At 37.9% G+C, this 22,928-nt stretch overlaps 1 protein-coding gene and 1 long non-coding RNA gene across 7 annotated transcripts in view; one reads left to right on the top strand and one right to left on the bottom strand.

Annotated features, from left to right (window-relative positions):
• LOC137226919 (uncharacterized) overlaps window positions 1–22,928 on the top strand; it is a 261,239-nt gene that overhangs the window by 192,971 nt on the left and 45,340 nt on the right. The window lies entirely within an intron of this gene.
• The window catches only part of LOC137226935 (uncharacterized), a 140,924-nt gene continuing 133,261 nt past the window's right edge, over window positions 15,266–22,928 (bottom strand). For 4 of the 6 annotated variants that reach the window (XR_010944616.1, XR_010944626.1, XR_010944621.1 and 1 more), the window contains one exon: window positions 15,266–17,002. This is a non-coding gene — a long non-coding RNA (uncharacterized lncRNA). The remainder of the gene's footprint in view (window positions 17,003–22,928) is intronic. The other 2 variants (XR_010944615.1, XR_010944619.1) reach the window with 2 other exon arrangements.

Genomic DNA, 22,928 nt, shown 5'->3' with positions numbered 1-22,928 from the left:
TGCTTGTGATTGGTCTATTCATATTTTCTATTTCTTCCTGGGTCTTGGAAGGTTGTACTTTTCTAAGAATTTGTCCATTTCTTCCAGGTTGTCCATTTTATTGGCATAGAATTGCTTGTAGTAATCTCTCATGATCCTTTGTATTTCTGCAGTGTCAGTTGTTACTTCTCCTTTTTCATTTCTAATTCTATTGATTTGAGTCTTCTCCCTTTTTTTCTTGATGAGTCTGGCTAATGGTTTATCAATTTTGTTTATCATCTCAAAGAACCAGCTTTTAGTTTTATTCATCTTTGCTATCATTTCCTTTATTTCTTTTTCATTTATTTGTGACCTGATCTTTATGATTTCTTTCCTTCTGCTAACTTTGGGGTTCTTTTGTTCTTCTTTCTCTAATTGCTTTAGGTGCAAGTTTAGGTTGTTTACACGAGATATTTCCTGTTTCTTAAGGTACGATTTTATTGCTATAAACTTCCCTCTTAAACTGCTTTTGCTGCATCCCCTAGATTCTGGATTGTCGTGTCTCCATTTTCATTTGTTTCTAGGTATTTTTTGATTTCCTCTTTGATTTCTTCTGTAATCACTTCGTTATTAAGTAGTGTATTGTTTAGCCTCCATGTGGTTGTATTTTTCACAGATCTTTTCCTGTAATTGATATCTAGTCTCATAGCGTTGTGGTCGGAAAAGATACTTGATACAATTTCAATTTTCTTAAATTTACCAAGGCTTGATTTGTGACCCCAGATATGATCTATCCTGGAGAATGTTCCATGAGCACTTGAGAAAAATGTGTATTCTGTTGTTTTTGGATGGAATGTCCTATAAATATCAATTAAGTCCATCTTGTTTAATGTATCATTTAAAGCTTGTGTTTCCTTATTTATTTTCATTTTGGGTGATCTGTCCATTGGTGAAAGTGGGGTGTTAAAGTCCCCTACTATGAATGTGTGACTGTGGATTTCCCCTTTTATGGTTGTTAGTATTTGCCTTATGTATTGAGGTGCTCCTATGTTGGGTGCATAAATATTTACAATTGTTATATCTTCTTCTTGGATCAATTCCTTGATCATTATGTAGTGTCCTTCTTTGTCTCTTCTAATAGTCTTTATTTTAAAGTCTATTTTGTCTGATATGAGAATTGCTACTCCAGCTTTCTTTTGGTTTCCCTTTGCATGGAATATCTTTTTCCATCCCCTTACTTTCAGTCTGTATGTGTCTCTAGGTCTGAAGTGAGTCTCTTGGAGACAGCATATATATGGGTCTTGTTTTTGTATCCATTCAGCCAGTCTGTGTCTTTTGGTGGGAGCATTTAATCCATTTACATTTAAGGTAATTATTGATATGTATGTTCCTAGTCCCATTTTCTTAATTGTTTTGGGTTTGTTATTGTAGGTCTTTTCCTTGTCTTGTGTTTCTTGCCTAGAGAAGTTCCTTTAGCAATCGTTGTAAAGCTGGTTTGGTGGTGCTGAACTCTCTCAGCTTTTGCTTGTCTGTAAAGGTTTTAATTTCTCCATCAAATCTGATTGAGATCCTTGCTGGGTAGAGTAATCTTGGTTGCAAGTTTTTCTCCTTCATCACTTTAAATATGTCCTGCCAGTCCCTTCTGGCTTGCAGACTTTCTGCTGAAAGATTAGCTGTTAACCTTATGGGGATTTCCTTGTGTGTTATTTGTTGTTTTTCCCTTGCTGCTTTTAATATGCTTTCTTTGTACTTAATTTTTGACAGTTTGATTAATATGTGTCTTGGTGTATTTCTCCTTGGATTTATCCTGTATGGGACTCTGTGCTTCCTGGACTTGATTAACTATTTCCTTTCCCATATTAGGGAAGTTTTCAACTATAATCTCTTCAAGTATTTTCTCAGTCCCTTTCTTTTTCTCTTCTTCTTCTGGAACCCCTATAATTCGAATGTTGGTGCGTTTAATGTTGTCCCAGAGGTCTCTGAGACTGTCCTCAGTTCTTTTCGTTCTTTTTTCTTTATTCTGCTCTGCAGTAGTTATTTCCACTATTTTGTCTTCCAGGTCACTTATCCGTTCTTCTGCCTCAGTTATTCTGCTATCAATCCCAACTAGAGTATTTTAAATTTCATTTATTGTGTTCGTCGTTGCTTGTTTCATCTTTAGTTCTTCTAAGTCCTTGTTAAATGTTACTTGCATTTTGTCTATTCTATTTCCAAGATTTTGGATCATCTTTACTATCATTATTCTGAATTCTTTTTCAGGTAGACTGCCTATTTCCTTTTCATTAGGTCTGGTGGGTTTTCATCTTGCTCCTTCATCTGCTGTGTGTTTTTCTGTCTTCTCATTTTGCTTATCTTACTGTGTTTGGGGTCTCCTTTTTGCAGGGTGCAGGTTCGTAGTTCCCGTTGTTTTTGGTGTCTGTCTCCAGTGGCTAAGTTTGGTTCAGTGGGTTGTGTAGGCTTCCTGGTGGAGGGGACTAGTGCCTGTGTTCTGGTGGATGAGACTGGATCTTGTCTCTCTGGTGGGCAGGTCCACGTCTGGTGGTGTGTTTTGAGGTGTCTGCAGACTTATTATGATTTTAGGCAGCCTCTCTGCTAATGGGTGGGGTTGTGTTCCTGTCTTGCTAGTTGTTTGGCATAGGATATCCAGCACTGTAGCTTGCTGGTCATTGAGTGAAGCTGCGTGCTGGCGTTGAGATGGAGATCTCTGGGAGATTTTCGCTGTTTGATATTATGTGGAGCTGGGAGGTCTCTTGTTGACCAGTGTCCTGAAGTTGGCTGTCCCACCTCAGAGGCACAGCGCTGACTCCTGGCTGTAGCACCAAGAGCCTTTCATCCACATGGCTCAGAATAAAAGGGAGAAAAAGTAGAAAGAAAGAAAAAAAAGAAAGAGGGTAAAATAAAATAAAGTTATTAAAATAAAAAATAATTATTAAGAAAAAAATTCTTTTAAAAAGTAAAAAAAAAAAAAAAAAAAAGGATAGAACCTTAGGAGAAATGGTGAAAGCAAAGCTATACAGACAAAATCTCACACAGACGCATACACATACACACTCACAGAAAGAGGATAAGGGGAAAAAAATCATAAATCTTGCTCTCAATGTCCACCTCCTCAATTTGGGATGATTCATTGTCTATTCATGTATTCCACAGGTGCAGGTACATCAAGTTGATTGTGGAGCTTTAATCCACTGCTTCTGAGGCTGCTGGGAGGGATTTCCCTTTCTCTTCTTTGTTCTCACAGCTCCCAGGAGCTCAGCTTTGGATTTGGCCCCGCATCTGCGTGTAGGTCGCAGGAGGGCGTCTGTTCTTCGGTCAGACAGGACAGGGTTAAAGGAGCCGCTGATTCGGGGGCTCTGCCTCACTCAGGCCGAGGAGAGGGATGGGCACATAGTGCGGGGCGAGCATGCAGTGGCAGAGGCCGGCAGGACGTTGCACCAGCCTGAGGCGCACCGTGCGTTCTCCTGGGAAGTTGTCCCTGGATCCCGGGACCCTGGCAGTGGCGGGCTGCGCAGGCTTCCCGGAAGGGGATGTGGATAGTGACCTGTGCTCGCACACAGGCTTCTTGGTGGCGGCAGCAGCAGCCTTAGTGTCTCATGCCTGTCTCTGAGGTCTGCACTTTTAGCCACGGCTCGCACCCGTCTCTGGAGGTCCTTTAAGCAGCGCTCTTAATCCCCTCTCCTTGCGCACCAGGAACCAAAGAGGGAAGAAAAAGTCTCTTGCCTCTTTGGCAGGTCCAGACTTTTCCCCGGACTCCCTTCCGGCTAGCCGTGGTGCACTAACCCCCTGCAGGCTGTGTTCATGCTGCCAACACCAGTCCTCTCCCGGCGTTCCGATCGAAGCCCGAGCCTCAACTCCCAGCCCTGCCCGCCCCAGCGGGTGAGCAGACAAGCCTCTCGGGCTGGTGAGTACCGGTCGGCCCTGATCCTCTGTGCGGGAATCTCTCCGCTTTGCCCTCCGAACCCCTGTTGCTGTGCTCTCTTCCGCGGCCCCGAAGCTCCTCCCCTCCGCCACCCGCAGTCTCCGCCCGTGAAGGGGCTTCCTAGTGTGTGGAAACCTTTCCTCCTTCACAGCTCCCTCCCACTGGTGCAGGTCCCCGTCCCTATTCTTTTGTCTCTGTTTATTTTTTCTTTTGCCCTACCCAGGTACATGGGGAGTTTCTTGCCTTTGGGGAGGTCTGAGGTCTTCTGCCAGCATTCAGTAGGTGTTCTGTAGGAGTTGTTCCACGTGTAGATGTATTTCTGGTGTATCTGTGGGGAGGAAGGTGATCTCCGTGTCTTACTCTTCCGCCATCTTCCCAGGAGTCTCCAATATTTTACTTTTTTGTTACTTTTGTACTGTTTATTCCTAAATATTTTACGTTTTTGTTACTATTTTAATAAGTCTTTTCTTCAGTTTTATCTTCTAAATGGATATTTGTATCATGAAGCCTTTTTTCAGTATATTAATTTAACATCAAGCATCTTCCTAAACTATCTTATTGTATATAGTGATTTTTCAGCCAAGTTTCTTGGGTATTCGAGGTATATAATCAAATCATCTGCAAACAGTACAGCTCTGCATCCTCCTTTACAACTTTTATACCTGTCTCTTATATAATTTTATATCTTTCTCTTATACAATTCAATAATATAACATAGTATAATATTATAATCTTGTATAATCACTTTCTCTTATACAATTGTTCTTGCCTAATATACCAGGTCATTGTTGAATAGTAGTATTATGGTAGTATCCTTGTCTTGGATCTGACTTTAGGAAATATCCCCAGCATTTTCCCATTAAGTTAGATGTTGGCTTTGGGCTGAGATACATGTATTTTATTAAGTTAATGAAGTATCTTGATTCCTTTTGTATTGAGTGCTTTTTAAAAAAATAGCTATTTAATTTTGTCAAATGCCTTTTGAGTGTCTTATGGAGATGATCATGATTTTCTAATAATATGATGAATAATACTAACCTACTTCCTAATATAGAACCATTCTTGCATGTCTGGCATAAATCCCTTAAAAACAAACATGATTCTGTAATTAATAGTTGGATTCTATTTGCTAATATTTTATTTTTTTGCAGTAATATTTATAAGTGAGCTTGTTCTGTAGATTCTTTGTACAATATTTGCCTATATCCATTATTTCATAAAGGGTGAGCAAAACAGTATTATAATTCTATCATTTATTAATCATTAATTCTATTCATTATTAGATGGAATACATCTATAAGGAGAAATTTTCCTTCATCAACCACTTGGTTACACAGAGGTCTAGCTTATACTGAAAAGGCAGGTTAAATGCCCCATTTACCATTTTTTAGAATAATGAGTTTGTTTCCAGTATTCTCCAAAGATAACCAATGAGGTTTTGTGGATTTCCTTCAGTATTTCTATGAATTAATGAAGTTTTAACGTGTCTGATATGTTTTAACCATTGCCATTATTATTCTTATTGCTACTCAAATTGTCCCATTTTTGGCAAGTGGAAGTCTCTTCCGCTTGGCTTCAGAGTCTTTGATCGTTTCCCTGCTATCTTGTGTGCCAACGTTTCCAGATGCACCTTGTACAACTTCCCTCTTAGGCCAGAGCATCCAGATCTTCACACTCCCCCTTGCTCAGCCATTGGATCCAGTCCTATAAAAAAAGGCATGACCTTGGGCAAGGCAGTTCAGCTCAGGCTGACCCTGTAGAACTGGCATTTGGAGGCTGTGTGTTGACTGCACTCACCTCAGCTGGGTCTTCAGTCCTTCCTGAAAGGAGACTGGGGTAGAGCATCCTTCTGTTCACTATACATGTAAATGTTTAGTCATGTGAATAAAGTCACCAGGAAGAATGTATAATGTTTAGCCAACAGTTATTATGTGTTATAGCAACATTGGGGTAAACAGAAGAGAAGCCCACAGAGTGAATGGTAAAAATGACGAACGAAGTAGAAAGAAAAACCAGGAAAACACAGTGTTACTGAAATCTATTTATTTTTTCCGCACAATTGTGTCTCCTTTGCACTTAGAATAATGCCTGGCCTATAGAAAGAATTGAATAACTGTTAAATAAATGAATGGTCCACTGTGTCAAATCCTATAAAAGGCAAGCTAAGTCACGGAAAAGTATTCATTTGCTTTGTCAAAACAAAGGTGATGGTAATCATTATGATGGTAGGGTAGAAGCTACTGTGGGTTGAGGAGTGCATGGTGCTCAGGCAGTGAAGACAGCCCATGCAATAGTCTGCTCTGGAAGTAGCTCGACTAAAGATGAGAAAGTTAAGGATGATTAGAAAGTGGGGGGGAGGGAAGGATATTTTCTTAGTTTAGGGTTTTTGTTGGTTTTATTTGTTTTGCTCTATTTCTTAAGTTGGAAGACACCTAAGGATATTTATAGATTGAAGGGGAAGAGCAAATGGGGTGGGGGGATGTTACATACTGGAAAGAGGGGGTATTATTTCTGAAGCAAGACTCCTGAGGAGGCAAAGCAGTTAAGGTCCGTAGTGCACAGGTAGAGAGATTAACCTGAGCCGAAGGAAGGCCAAGGTTCCTTCTGAGACGGGAGGAAAAAGAGGGAAGCATGGTGAATAGTCAATAAGAAGTTCTTCAGTAAAGCATAAGAGTAATAAATTCAGAGCTTGGTTTCATAGGTAATATTAATAGTCTTTTATATACACTAATACTAGTTGGTATTTCTGTGCCTTTTTTCTAATGTTTGCAAGGAGTTTGTGTTTATAAAATTTTATTACATAGTTACATATTGAGACAGAATTAAAACAAAGTTCCTTTCTCTAAAAGCATCATAGCAGATCAGAGAGAGGCTGAACCAGGAAACGGAAGACCCAGGTTCTAGACTCAGCAGGACCATATAAGCCTCTGGGTCCATAGAAATAATTAGCCTTTATGAAATGTATACACTATAAGATATTTAAGAGATATAATCAAGAACACATGTTGATTAAATATGAAGTGTGAAGGGAGAGGAAAGAATCAAGAATGACTTCCAGTTTCTAACTTTGAATAACTGGATGGATGGTAGAAATACTGGAGAGAAACTAATAATACCAGATTATGAGGATCAAATGAGATATATTTAATCTATATGTAAGTTAAACAAATTCTACAAAAGACAATATATATTTAAACTATATGTAAATTAAACAAATTCTACAGAAGATATTAATGTTAAGAAACTGATACATAATGTTCACTGAAAATATGAAACGTGTAGAATAAATTATAATTAGCTAAAATGGGGAGGCAAACTATAGTACAGTCTAATAGCATGTGAGGTAAAAGGAACAAAAATAAAATAATCTTACTGTTAACTTAAAAGAGATGGCAGGAATAGGTATAGAGAATTTCTAACAATTTAAAATTTCCTATATTCTTATTTATCCTGAGGTGCCATTGGTCTTGTTATTTAACTACCTATTTATTATTTCTTCTGAAACAACTGCATCATAGTAAGAATAGATAAATATAACCCTGGAGTACTAGAGATCACTGAAATGTTGGTTGCTTTAAACAAAAAGAAGTATAAAATCAAGTCAGTTTCTAGATTGTTGTTCTCCTGGGCAGTGGTTCATTTTTCAGGGCTGTTAAAGGGTCTTGTCACCCCAAGCTTCTGTGACACACTGGACTAACTGTTTGCAGCCCAAGGCATTGCATGTCCCACTTTTAAAGGCATCAAGACAAGCATCTTCTGAATTATCTGATCGCTCTAATTCTATATTAATGGCACAATAATGGTGTTTTAAGTTCCTTTGTTTCATGTTAGAAATTCTCACTTACCTGCTGGGGTTTAATCATGTACTCACTCCACCCACAGATGATTCAAATTATTTCAGACCATCTGTCTTAGTGAGTTTCAGAGACATTTTTAAGCTATTCATATTTTGGATAACTTTATAGAGCATAAAAAGTATCTTGATCTTTGGTCCAAACCTCTCAGAAGTCCAGATATATAGTCTTTCCAAATTTCCCCTGCCTTTGGTGACCTGGCCATCTTCAAAATCCTAGAGAACTCACCTGAATGATTCCTTTATCACAGCTTCTACTGCCTGGTATTGTTTACAGTTTTATATTGTTTACCCTGTCTTTCTGACTAGGTTGAAAACTCTAAGGACAGAAACAACTAATACCTTATTTATACATTCCTTATGCATAGCATAATACTCTGTATATTTTTTAAAATATGATCAAATATTTACTGATAATATAATAAGGTAGGATAGCACTGGGATTAAGAGAAGAGCCTCTGGAAGTAAACTGCCTGGTGTGACATGCCATCTCTTCTCTATAAGAGCTCCATGACTTTGGATAAGTTTTCTAACATTTCTGCTCCTCGGTTTCCTCATCTATTAAACAGGGATTCTATTGTATCCATTCATAGAATTATTAGAGGAAGAAACAGGTTAATATATGTCAAACATTTAGATCAAATTCTTGCCATATACAAAGTACCATATAAATGTTTGCTTGACAGTGATAATAATCCCTATTCAACTCTATTTAATTTTAGAGCTTAATTTATTCAATAATGTGACACAACTATATGTAATATACATAAGCAGTGTTTCCTTCAGGAAAAAAAATAATCAGGAGCATCATTCCCACTTTAATTTGTCTAGAGTTAGCAACAACTTCCCCCGAGACATCTATGAACAGACTAACATTAAGCTAGATCAGCAGGATAGTCTGATTAGCTGCTTGGTGACATGTTGTCTGATAAAGTAATGGTGTACATTCACTAAATGAACACCATTTTAAACAAAGGAACCTAGCCAATTTAGAGGCTCAATATACCACTAATGTGCAGACCAAAGCAATGCCAAAACACTGTGATGACAAACATTGTAAAGTCTTTCAAGTTCACCTTCAGTAGCACCATTACTTGCTACTTCTGGGATATGGCAAATCAACGTGATTATTCTAGGAAAGAGAGGAAAAGAGGGGGGAAGGAAAGGGAAAGAAGATATAGAAGGGCAAAGAATGGTAAAAAGATGCACACACACAAAACTATAAGCCATTACATTCATCTAACCTTTATATACATCTTAGTATTTTCCTTTAAGTGTTTTGGGGTTTGGGTTTTTTTTTTTTTTTTTTAAGGTTTTTTGATGTGGACCATTTTCTTAAAGTCTTTATTGAATTTGTTACAATATTGCTTCTGTTTTATGTGTTGTTTTTTCGGCCGCGAGGCATGTGGGATCTTAGCTCCCCGACCGGGGATCAAACCCGTACTCCCTGCACTGGAAGGCAAAGTCTTAACCACTGGAAGTCCCTTTTTTTTGTTTGTTTGTTTTTATTTGGGTACACATCTATGAAACATTACACAGAGACTATTACAAAGAGGATTTAAATATTTCATTATGCTATTTGTTTTTAAAACATTCCTTATTTTAAAAAATGAAGCTATTTAGGAGAAGTGTTTTGTGCCTCAAAAAAGTACATACATAGATAGATGGATATGTAGATAGAAATATCTCCAGCTATCCTTTTCATAGGGCATAAATAAAATTGTTCTTTGATTGCTGGTTAAGGTCACTTTAGAACCTGAAGCTCTTTTAACCTCTGTGTGTTCCAGTGAAGAGACAGTGATTGTTAAGTGTTTGGGACAATATTGCAGCAAAGAGAGAAATGGCAGAAGAATTTTGACAAACTGAAGGGATTGGTCACAAGCAGACAGGAAGAGGGAACACATGTTTCTAAGAAAGCATGTTCTGAGCTTTCTAGAGGGGGCTGCCACCATAGAGAACACAGCAAGAGCTGGCTCCCCAGAACACTCGCGTGGTCTTTATCAGCTAACCAGCTCCCAAGAAGCATGTCCACCTCCTAACTCCTCTAATGGGGAGTAATGTCAATTGTTAGTCTTCCTGAACACAGGCCAGTGTATTTTACAAACAGAGGAAGTTTAGTTAAGGGACACTAGGAAAGCAAAAGACAAAACTCACTGTGAGTGTAAAATATATAAAACATAGAACTTCCATGCTATGAAATTTATGATGAGCCACATGGTAATGCAGGTATGCACACAAGAAGCTGAAAGGAAATTCACCAAACGTTAAGAGGTTATCCCCATATAAAGGCGGGATTAAGATGATTTTGGTTTTATTCCTTATATGTGTATTATGTTGTAGAAAAAAACATATAGTAAAAAAAATCGGAATAATAATTATTTTAATGATAACCTAGAGAAGAAAGATTAAGATGTAATTAACCATAAAGTCAGGGTTATTTCCCTATACTTAGATCTCAATGAAAATCTTTGCCTCAGAATCCTTAAAATTCAAAGTTCTTACCAAGAAAAGAAAGAGGACAAACCCAAATCCACTAAAAACAATATACCTTTATTATAGAAAAGGCTCTCTTCAGTGCTTTTGTTTTATTTATGTTAACAATTCTAGTCAGGCTCTAACTAGACCAACAACTCAATTGCTAAAGCCCTTGGTTTCTTAGTATGACCCACTAGCCCAGATTAACAATTATGAAAAATTCCTATCTATTGCCACTGGTTTTAAATAAATGAGTTGGATATTTTGAGAGGAAAGGAGACAGAAAAAGTCTAATTTTCAGGGTAGATGAAAAAGATACCTAACAAAAGATAGCTTTCCCATAAAATACTATGCACTTACTGGAGGTGATAGAAAGTAAGGCTTTGGGGTAATGGCCCCCAAAATAAGAAAATAATTAATATTTTAAATTAAAATTAAAACTTAAAGATCCCTAAGGCAACTTCTAACATGAAAAATCATTAGGTTAACAGCTTCATAAAGTTATCATTAATAAAATAGATTCCAGTCTTTCTTAATAGTTTACACTTTTAAAAATAGAATCCTGTAGACTGTATCTATAGATAGATATAGAATCCTGTATCTATCCTGTAGATAATTTCCAACTACATTAAGTCTCTTAGAGTTATCAGTGTTTCGGGGCTTGTCTTTTTTATGTTGTCTTGTTGTTGCTGCCGTTTTTTAATTAGTTTTCTGGTCCAGTTTATATCAAATTTAAGTTAAATTAGTTCTTCAATGGTTCTCAAAATGAGCCTTCTTCAAGGAAGAATGAGAGTAAGACTTAATCGCATTCTCCTTGTATTGCTGTGATAAGATTTACATTTAGACCAGGTATATATTAAGTCTAAGTTTATTTAAAGTTGAATGTAGGGACTTCCCTGGTGGTCCAGTGGTTAAGACTCCACGCTCCCAATGAAGGGTGCTCAGGTTCGATCCCTGGTCAGGGAACTAGATCCCACATACTGCAACGGAGACCCACATGCTACAAGTAAAGATCCCACATGCCTCAACGAAGATCCCGCGTGCCGCAACAAAGACCCAGTGCAGCCAAATAAATTAATTTTTTAATATAAATAAATAAATTTGAATGTAGACAAGTTTAGCAGGCCATGAATCAACCTTGGGTGCCTTCATTTTGAATGTTCCTTTATACCCTTCATTTTGCCTGTGAAATAGCATAGTAAGGAAAAAGCCCAGGGCTCATACTAACAAAAGGAAGACGGTTACCTTAGAAGATCAAATATGGAAGTCTTAGATCGGGGCGTGGGGTGTGTGTGTGTGTGTGTGTGTGTGTGTGTGTGTGTGTGTGTGTGCGCGTGTGCGCGCGCACGCGCGCGCACCCAGGTTAGGTCCCCAAAGGCAATAAAGGAAACGGTAAGAGGATCAAGAGAGTCTAGCAGTAGGAGAGAAGAGTCTGTCCAGTGTCTGCCCCACCTTTACTCTCAGAGATCAGAATTTCCTCCTTTCTTTGAGGGATTTTTAGAATATAAATTACAGCCTAGATTAAATTATTGTTCTGCTAATCCTCACAAGGATCACACTTTGAAACCAGGGAAAACTGAATGATTATGAAGTTGCTATGAAACGCTGACTAGGAAAGTCTGTCCTGAGGTCTCTGAAGCATTTGCCTTGTGAATTTACCCCAACATTGCTTTCATGTGTCCTTAGTCCTCTTTGCATTTATGCTGTGAGTCCAATTCCCACTTCGCTTAGAGATTACCAAACCTGAGGGTCTCATGATAGAGACAAGTTGTATATACACATTCCCCATACCCTGGGGAAGGACCCTTCAGTCCCAGCCATGCCTGAAGAGGGATATCCAGCTGGAAAGTGGACACATCACCAAGTACTACACTACATCATCTGACCTGGTTTCCCTCCTTGTTTCAAATTTCAGGCACCTCTGTCTGGGTCCCAGTCTCTTTTAACTCACACTAGCACTTCAGCTAGTTGTGTCTTTACAACTCTATCTTCAGTTGTATCTTTATAGCACTTTTAAAATGCAGAGTTTTCAAGGATTTTTTTTTTTCCTAGAGTAGTGCGTATATTGGAATAACTATATAGCTTTACCCGGTAATAAATAACTCTTTGGAGAAAAATAAATGCTTAAGATGAATATTCTGCAAAACTCCAGAATTATTGTGAAATCACATTTTTATCTACCATTTTTAGAGCCCATTTGATTTATCCCAGCTTGGCATATTAGAGTAGATATGGGGATACAAACAGCCTGATAGTTAAAATTTTGTCTGCATGTGAATCTCCTCTGGCTTCCTTCTCTGCCAGGAAAATTTTTCCTGTTGTCAGTCAACTGATCCTAATATCTTCTTGGAACAGAGAAAACATTTTCAAGTGCAAAGCAAAATTCCTCCCCCAGCCCTGGAGAGAAAACTTTGTTTTTCCTTGAGCTGTTGATGTCTTTAAGAGAAATGACGTTAGTTGGTTCAGTCAGATGATAGAGGATACAGTTAACTCCATGTAAAGGAAAAATGTTTGAATACCAGTACCACTGATTTCAAGGAAGGTTTATTTGGGTAACATTGTTTAAGAAGATAATCTGAGTCATAAATTGCACAGGGGCTAAATCCCTCTTAAGCAACAGCAGAAGACTAATTTTGTTGTAGTTTTGAATTTTGTATCTTTACCTGGAAAAAGTCCCATATTAATATGCATTTTTAAATATTTTATCAGCTTAGAAAGGAACTCAGTCCTCCTGGTGTGGACTGCATTGCTTTAATTAACTGATCATTTGCAATTCGTTTTAGAGTTCTGGTCAGAATTAACTCTGAATCTAAAGAAGAAAATGAAGACACAGCTTTATCTTAAACACCAGTAAAGGGTCTTATTTTAAGGTAGACAAAGCAAGTCTTCTTTAAGACAGCCTTATGGTAATTGATCCAGAGTCTTTGAGCTTTTTCAACTATTATCCAAGCACACATTATTTTAACTGTTGGCTAAACATAAATTTATAGAAAACAGTCACTAGGGAGTATACGTAAAAAACAGAACACAGTAGTGATAGTCACAGAAAAGAGACTTAAACCAAAAAATTTAGAAACTATGTTAGAGTGTCTAAAAAGTTCTTCAATGATCTTGTATTTTAGAAAATGAAGTATATGTTAGGGATAATTCATGGACTGGATAGGAGAGTAGTGAGGAGTTGGGTGGAGGTGGAGAAAGAAACTCAATGACAGGAATATTGGGTAGAAAGAAGTTCTTTTGAGCTTTTAAAGTTTTTGTTATCAATTTGAGCTAAAAGGAATAAAATATTTTGGATCAATTTAAATAAAGCAAGTGAAAGGTACCCAAAATGAGAATACAGAATTACTTTTTTTCAGAAGTAATCAAGGTTAATGTCTTATTTGCAAGGTGTTTGGGCAATAATAGCTATTTAGGCAGGGTCTGTCTGAGAGGAACAGAACCAATAGGAGATGGATCTATCTATCTGTCTGTCTGTCTATCTATCTGTCTATCTACCTACCTACCTACCTATCTATAGAGAGACAGAGAGACAGAGATTTTAAGGAATTGACTTATACAATTTAGGGGCCTAGAAAGTCTAAAATCCATAGGGCAGACCAGCAGGCTAGAAACTCAAAGAAGAGTTGACGTTGCAGCCTTGAGCCCAAAATCTGCAATGCAGGCCAGCAGGTGGGAAACTTGGGCAGTGTTTCTATGCTGCAGTCTTGAGGAAGAATTGCTTTTTCCTCAGGAATCCTCCATCTTTGCTCTTAAGACCTTCAACTAGTTAGATGAGGCCCACCCAGATTATGGAGGATAATCTGCTTTATTCAAAGTCTACTGATTGTAAATGTTAATCACATCTAAAAACTATTTTCATAACAACCAAGTAACTGGGCACCACAGCCTAACCAGGTTTACATATCACAACAGCTTTAGAGACGACCCTTAATTTTGTACATTTCAGTTTCTCATAGTGTCTAGGAAGAATGAGATGATGTATTAAGTATTAAGTGGAAATGTTAAATAGCATATGTATTTCTGAGATTTGGGAGTTTGATGTGCATATGTTGTGTTTGTGTGTTAAAGTTTGTGCCATATGCTCAAAATTATTAGTGTGTATTTCTAATTTATACTTTCAAAACAAGTATATGCTACCACAGAATTTCTCCTGCAATTTTCCAAAGGAATATAATCTATCCATCTCAAACATACAGTTGAATATATCTCCAATAATAACATTTAGTAAAACCTCACTGCAGATTGTGAATCATATGGCTAATATCTTTGAGGGGGAAAGTGTCTAAACGTAAAAGAAAGAAATGGTCCATTAGGATACATGACTTCAGTAAATCTAGACATTGATCTTTTGTCCTTTAACATTAGCAAGATAAAAACGAGATATATGAGAAAGTTCATTCAAGCCATTTGCATCACTTTTCAAAAGTGCTTATAAACTTAAATGCTTTGTTTTGTTTATTTTTTTGTTTTTACTTATGTTTATGTTTGCAGAGTTAGTTGAGTGATTGGTTGGTTGGTTTTTGGATTCATCTTAAGTACTTTATCAGGCTTAGAAAAAAAGAACCTATGAATGTAAATAGGAATTTAGAGAATTATTTTGAAGAAAATGATCATAGATTTTAAGTTGGTTTTATTGAAAGTACCATATCTTAATAAGTATAAACAATTTCACTAGCTTCTATAAAATAATGAGTTTTTATCTCTCCAATATCTGCCTTTTTGCTGAAATTAGATAAATAGTATATAAAAGAAAACCATCAAGAGTACCATAATACATATATTTAAGTAAGCCAGAGTATCTAATTTGCAATTTATGTAATGGAAATAAGTAGTTTAATAAAAATGGCACCAAAAGATGAGAGTAATGGGCTTAAATCATTCAAGTGATTAATAAAACTAATCATATTAGCAATTTAAATATCTATTTAAACTTTTGTATATATATTCAAATCTCTTTTATAGATATTCAGATTTATATCCATTCCTTTTGTAGTCAAAGCCAACAAATAAAAGTCTTTCTTTGCTAGGTTTGTAAAATACATTCAAAGAAATTTTTAGTGCTAACCTTAAGGATTATTTTATTCCCTTCACATTTTGACAGCCTTTCTCTCTCCCTCCCTTTTTTTTTTTTAGAAATCTGTTTTCTATAGCTGCTACAAAAAATTACCTCAAACTCAGTGGCCTAAAACAACACAAATTTATTATCTTATGGTTCTGTAGGTAAGAAATCTGAATTAGGTCTCACTAGGCTAAAATCAAGGTGTTGACAGGCCTCCAGTCCTTCAGGCTGCTCTAGGGGAGAATCTGTTTCCTTGCCTTTTTCAGCTTTTATAGGCTAGCCACATTCCTTGGCTCAAGGCCCCATTCCTCCATCTCTCTTGAACAGCATCAGCCAATACCTTCTCACATGGCCATCTATCTGGGTCTCTCTCTAGTGCCTCCTTCTTGCACTTACAAAGATGCATGTGATTAGATTGTTCCCACCTGGAGAATCAGGATAATCTCCCCCATCTCAGTGTCAACTGATGAGCAACCTTAATTCCATGTGTAACCATAATTCTTGCTTATCACATAACCTAACATATCAACAAGTTCCAGGCTTTAGGACACGGACATCTTGCGGGGGCCATTATTCTGCCCTGTAAATTAATAATTCTTGAAGCTAGGTGATGGGCACACAGAATACTAATTTATCAACTTTTATAAGTTTTAACTTTTCCAAAATACAAAGGTAAAACAAATAAATTTAGGATCCTATATCACCCAAGGAATTGTGTCCAGAAGAGAATTCTAAATTCAGTCACAACCTCATCAGTATTCAGCCTCTTAGGAAATTTCCATATTTATTTCCAGTGAGCTATCTGAAAAAAGATAAAATAATGCAACAATTTTAAAACTTAGAAGTATAAAAACATAGGCACACATTTTGCCTCTAGCAAACAGCTCTTCCTCAGATTTCATGCTAAAACAACAACAACAAATTTTTTTAAATAATTTTTTAAAAATACTCATTAAAGATGCTTAGAACTTTCAGGTTTGGAGAGCTCTTTCATACCATCTGGTCCAAGAAATATCTGACACATGACTTTCATGTCAAATGATCATCCATACTTTTATTGAACATCTCCAGAGGTAGAGGTGGGTCACAACCTCCAAAGTAGTCTACTGGACAACTATGATTACTAAGATTTTGTCCCACCCATATGACTTTGGAGAAAAAGTATACTACTGCTTCTATTTAACATTCTACAAATATTTGAAAGTAGCTCATAAGTCACCCTGAGGCTAAATACCTTTAGTTCCTCTAGACATTAGTGGCAACCTGAAATTGGTAAAGAATGAAGACTATGTCCCTGTGGAACTTTATACTGGAGGAAAATTTGTCAATTTAAATGAAAGTCCTCCAACAACTCATTTATCTGATAAATTGAATCACAATACATTGGGAAAATCTAGAGAATATTTTACTCATAGCTATACTCCAAAAGCCACTCCCACAGACTTTCTGGGATTTTTAACCTTCCATAGAAAGGATATTTCACCTGGGTGGTTAAGTAACCATTTTTGTCCTCGGTTAGTCCTGGACATAGCTGTCCTGCACACCTGTGAGCCATGAGCACAGATGATGGAACCACGGAGGCCAGAGGAGCTCAAAGTCTGGTATGACTGATCTGAAGGGCTTTCAACCTTCACTGAAGATCTTTCATTAATAAGGACCAGTTGAATTTCTGCTTCTGTAACTTGAGAGAGAAGTGGATCTCTTTTCACCAATTAGCAGATTTGAAAACCAATTTTACCTGAAAAATAAAATTTAACAGAAAATGCACATTCTACTTTTCACTTTTCTAGTACCTAACTTGACAAGATTTGCTGAGAAGCTTACAATGACAAAAACCAAACAAGAGGCCATGGCGTTGTAAAATTTAAATCTTTTAAAGCTTATTTAACACAATTGTATTACCTCAGGAAAACCTTAGTTCTAATAAAACCTGTAACAGGACCAGAGCCATGCCATTAGATTTCATTAGACAATATGGATAAATTCTAGACAGAGTTATAGGTATGAAATGAGTGGGGAAAATATTTATAGAGGCTCAACTGATAGGCAGGAGGCTCAGTTCTCACCACCTTACAAGACAGTTAACTGCCTCAACTTTTGTCAATCAGGGCCTCATCCTGTACAGCCAACTGAAAATATAAACCAATAAAAGCCCTGGTTAAGACATTTTGCCCTGAAAGCTATTCAATGACTTTTCAGAACTGAGATCTTTCCTCTTCAATAGCTTGTTTTACATGTCTATTGACTCTGGGCATAGTGTTGATAGCTCCTGGTGCGACTCTACCGTTCATTCTATTTTCAGAAAGGATCCCCTCTGTTCCCCCAAATCATACACTTACTAGACTGCTGGACTGTTCACCCAAATCATACACAACCCACATGCCTGACCAATTACTGGCCGTAGTTACGCAGGCCCTTAAACTTAGCTATTGTGCTACAAACAGCCACCACACTGTCCTGCCATTCACCACTTCATGCGATATCTACCAGAAGCACTTTCAGATTACGTGCAGCTTTTATCAACTTTTGCCTCTGTGGACAGGAATTAGTTATGGGTCAAGAAATAGGAGCTCAACATATACCACTCTCCTCACCCTATCCCTATATGTACACAGAAATAGATTACTGACACAAGAGTTAGTGTTACTCAGGATGGTCTTTTAACACAGCACTTTACTTTTTCATAGTTTGTGTTACCCTCTTCTTTTGAACTTCTTTCTAAACAATCTGAGAAGCATGTCTGGATATACTCAATTAAAACTACCTTATAACAGAAACTATTTGGCTAATGCAATTTAAGTCTTGCAAACTCAGAACAGCCTGAACAGGCAACTGCCCCTGATAGCTAATCACTGCCAAAAGGAAAGGTTACATGTCAACCATTCTAAAACCAAAGTTAGTGTATTTGTTAGGTGGTGTTTAAAAATAACAAGCCAACCAGTAAGTTAACTTATTTATTTGGATTGGTATAAACGTCACAAATAAGTCATCTTGGCAAATATTCAGGCAGTAGAATTATTAAAGGCAGGCATTACATGAGTACTTTATTAAGACTGTGTTTTGGTGAAGGTGGCATCTGGTAATATCTCCTTTAAAAAAAGAAAAAAAAACTTTTCAAATGAAAATCATACCCACTATGCTGTAAGAAATAGGACATTATGGCCTCTATGACCCATCTGTCCATCTGATTAAATGACTCCAAAATCATTCTTTTGAAATATCCTGGCCTTTCCAGTGGGTACAATTTCGGCTCACTCAGGGGGTAGCTTGGCTTTCTCTCCTAAATTGTTTTTTTAACGTCCACACAGAGATGTAAAATAGCTCTAGTGTCTGCCAAGGTTCACCGATGTCTGCTCAGCTAGCCTTATTCCTATCCTCTCCCTCATCTTTTCTCTTCTTTCACTCTCATTTTTACTCACTCAGTGTATGACTTCTGTGTGCTGCTTAAAATCCTCTATGTATATATATTTAATGAATGAGTAGATGCACAGACAGAGGAATAGATGGACAAATGTGTTCTGCTTAAGAATGAACCTGAGTCCTTTTCTGTAATACAGCTTAGTGTTTATTACACACACGCCAGGAGATCTTTCGAACCCCACCTCTTGACATTTTCCACCACATCCTTCACGCACCAACACACTGAAGCGGTTGCAACTCTGTAAACATACACCAGTTCTTCTTTGGGGCAAATTTCTTAACCATCTGGGATCTGATATCCTCATCAGAAAAATAGAATAATACTTACCCTTTAGGGCGGTTGTAAAGATTAAAAGCGTTACTTTATGAAAAGCTTATAACATGGTGCCTGGCACATAGTAAGTGCATCACACGTTAGTTGTTTTTGTGACTGTTGTGATAGCAATGATCATATTTTTCCCCAAATCCATGGTTTTATACGTACTTTTCTTCTCCCTAAAATACTGCCTTGTCCACCTGGCAAATTCATATTTATTTTTCTGTGAGGCCCTCCTAACCCCTATGGGACAAGTTAAGGTCTTCCTTCTCTGTACTTTAAAACATTTTTATAGACATTTATTTTTGTATTTAATACATTATACTCTAATGATGTCTGATGTCTTCTTTTCCCCACGAGATTGTTAAAGGTGGGGGACATGTCTCCTTAAGGATATCCCTGACACTTAGCACAGAACAAATCATCAATACGTGGGAAGAATGGAAGGTAGGAAAGAGAGGAAGGGGAATGGAAGGTTAAGAAGGGAATGAAGAAAGGAAAAAGAGGAAGGAAGGTGCAAGCGAACAAATGAAGCCAGTCTTCTGACAGCTGTCCTGTCCTCCATCATTCCTGGATGATCTCCAACAGGGATGCGTGCATCTCATTTACAGATTCTTTCAGTGTGCTGATTGACAGTCCCCAAGTTTATCGCTCAGAGCATAAATAACTCCAGTTCTGCAAGATATTAATTCATTTTCAGTGACTAATTTGCCTCCTATTTGATGATAATGCCAACTATTGACTAAGGCAAAATCCCTCAGCTTGTCAACCAAAAAAAAAATCGCTTATTCAGAAAATGGCTCATATAGGAAAGAAGCAGCTGCTTTCGAGATGGACACAAATGAGCCAAAATTTGTCCCTTTAGAAAAAAAATCTTATCCCAGTGATTAATTTAGCTCCAATGGTGAGGTTTTGGTGAAGACAAGTGGAAAATGAAGGATAAGGGAGCACAAAGTAAGCATATCGATTTGCATCATCATTTGCTTTCTCTCTGATAATTTTCCCTGACTAGATTTTCTACGTTATAGATGCAGGGTTCTTATTTGATCTAGCCTGTTATATCGGAGAAAGAAAATTCAGTCAGAAAAATAAAATTAGTTGTAAACTGGAAACATTTTCTCATAAAGAACAACAGTTTTTCTCCCTTGATGTGACGAAGATCCTCTTTACCAACATCCGTTTAGGACACACTGTTCGCTGGCAATAGAACTCATGAAAGTGAGTAAAATTTTCCCGTTTTATGAAACAATATTTCAAGCTCTGAAAATGCTACAAATATATAAGTTTTATCCGATAGCCTAAGGTTGCCAGTTTTTTTCTATGGTGAAAAGATGTGTGGTAACTAGAACATAAATGAGGTTGCTTTTCTCACACAAACACACACACGTTCTCTTGCCACCAATGGAGGGAATGACCAAATGTAGATCACAAAGTCAGCTCTCTTCTTTCAAGCCAGGTTCTTCTCCAAGCCAATTTGTTTGTGGGACCCAAGCACAGCCCTTTGGAGCAGGCTCAGTCCTTCCCCCAGGAGCTCGCTGTACTTTCTGCTTTCTGTCCTCTGCAATCTTTTCTCAAAACTACCAACCAAGGAGCCTTCTAAGGTGAATCCTACTCTACTCTTACTCCTTCCATCTTCAAATAAACACTTGTATTTTCTATCTGTATTTTGTTTGATCTCTTTTCCTAACTCTCTTTGGCGCTTTTATAATTATTCTTGTCTTTTGACTCTCTCTTATATCCCTCCCCAAATCCTACTGCAGGCATGTGATTTCTACCCCTTCCAGCCCATCCTACACACCAATGCCATAGTATGTTTCCTAAGTCACAATTCAGACAGAGTTCAAATTTCTTAGCTCTTACTGTAAGCCTTTTGCAGTCTGGCCACAGTAGCCTATTTTTCAGCTACATCACCAACCATTTGGGCTTTTGATGATCACCCTCCTCACCCAGAACCTGCTCCCTCTACAGTCTTCTCTGCATCAGTAATTGATATGAACAGCCAGCCAGTTACTCAAGTGAAGAAAATCCAGGAAGTTTCTTTGAGTCCTGCCTTGCACCGCCACATCTAATACATCCCCAGGCTCCTTGACGCTACTTCCAGAGCATATGCCCACTCTGTCCATTTCTGTCCATTTGTGCTACTGCCTATCCAAATACCGTCATCAACTAAGCCCTGAACTACTACAGTAGTGCCTATTTGATCTCTCTTGCCTCTCCACAATCCAGTTCCCACACACCACCAGAAGAGAGCTTTGTGGAAACATAAATCAAATCACATCATGGCCCCTACTTCTGCCCCTACGTCATCTGGCTCATGTGAACCTCTTTGACCCTAGCCTTTACCACTTTATCTTCTCCTACTGTGCACCAGCCAAACTGGCCTTCCTTATAATCTTCTAACCCACATTTTCACCTGAAAGCCTTATTAGCACTAGCTGTTCCTTCTGCCTGTGATGTTTTTCTCCCTAAACTTTGCATGGCCGCTTATCTTTGTCATTCAGCTCTCAGCCGAAATGTCACTATATTCTTTACCCAATATATATATTCTTTACCCAATATAGATATTCTTTACCCAGTATAAAGTAGTTGCTAGGTCACTGTCATCATACACTGCATGGAATTTATCTGATATTTCTTTTTGTTTTTTTGTTTGTATACTTATCTTCACTTGTTCACTGCTAAATTCTCTCATATCTAGAACAGTGCTTGGCTCTCAGTATGTGTTGAATGAATGAATGAAACTTCCTTTCCCATCTCTATGCCCTGTCCACAACACTGCACAATATTCCTGATGGAGAATAATAGGACCGACAACCAGAAGTGGATGGAGTTGCTATGGAGACAGTAAGGCTGAGGAAGAGGAAGAGGAAACACCTGACTAGAGGGGAGCATCTTTTTTGAATGATAGTTATGAGATATGATCAACTAGGATCTTCAACATCAGCTTCAAGAAGTTTGGATCAAACATGATGTTATAGAGGATCCTTCTTAAATGTGGGGAAACAAAAACTGAATTCCATGAGGTCAGTGATGTTTGTTTTGGTCAATACCATAAACCCAATACCTCAAACAGTACTTAACACACATTGGGTGCTCAATGAATAGTTGAAGGCGTAAGTAGGTGAACAAACATGATATAATCTTTAGATTCTTTTTTTTCTTTTTGCGGTACGCGGGCCTCTCACTGCTGTAGCCTCTCCTGTTGCGGAGCACAGGCTCCGGACACGCAGGCTCAGCGGCCATAGCTCACGGGCCCAGCCGCTCCGCGGCATGTGGGATCTTCCCGGACCGGGGCACGAACCCGTGTCCCCTGCATTGGCAGGCGGACTCTCAACCACTGTGCCACCAGGGAAGCCCCTTTAGGATTCTTATTTAGAAATGGTTTATAAGACACAAAAGAGATGAGAAGACTGTAGAATAAAATTTCTCAAAATCTGGGCAATGGATTCTATTTAAGTGATTTATTAAAATCCAGTTTCCTGTGCCTTTCCTAAGACTTGCTGAGTGTCATCTAAGCCTGGGATCAAGAATCTGAATGTTATGAGTTTCCTGTGTATTTTTTAATATGCACGCACAGTTTGAGAATGACTGCCCTGGGAGAGGTAAGATGATGAAAGGCCTAAAGTAGGATCTATATTTGAGGAAATTAGTGAAAGACAAGCTGCCAGAATTTTGTGAAGTAGGGGAAAGAGTCAAAATAACTGTTTGCAACCTGGCAGACAGAGAATTACACTGTCATTGGTAAAATATAGGAGACTTGTGCATCATTTTAAAAACGTATAAGGTAATAGATTTTCACCTTTTGGAAGACAATATAAAGGCATATATGTAAAGGTGGAATATGAGACTAAATTAAGAACATTATGGGTTCCCAAAACGATGGGAGGAATTGCACTATAATAAGTAGCAAAGGTATTGCCACTGCATT

Source organism: Pseudorca crassidens, chromosome 1, assembly GCF_039906515.1.
Source record: "Pseudorca crassidens isolate mPseCra1 chromosome 1, mPseCra1.hap1, whole genome shotgun sequence".
NCBI classification, from domain to species: domain Eukaryota; kingdom Metazoa; phylum Chordata; class Mammalia; order Artiodactyla; family Delphinidae; genus Pseudorca; species Pseudorca crassidens.
This window is presented reverse-complemented; position numbering and strand designations above follow the sequence as displayed.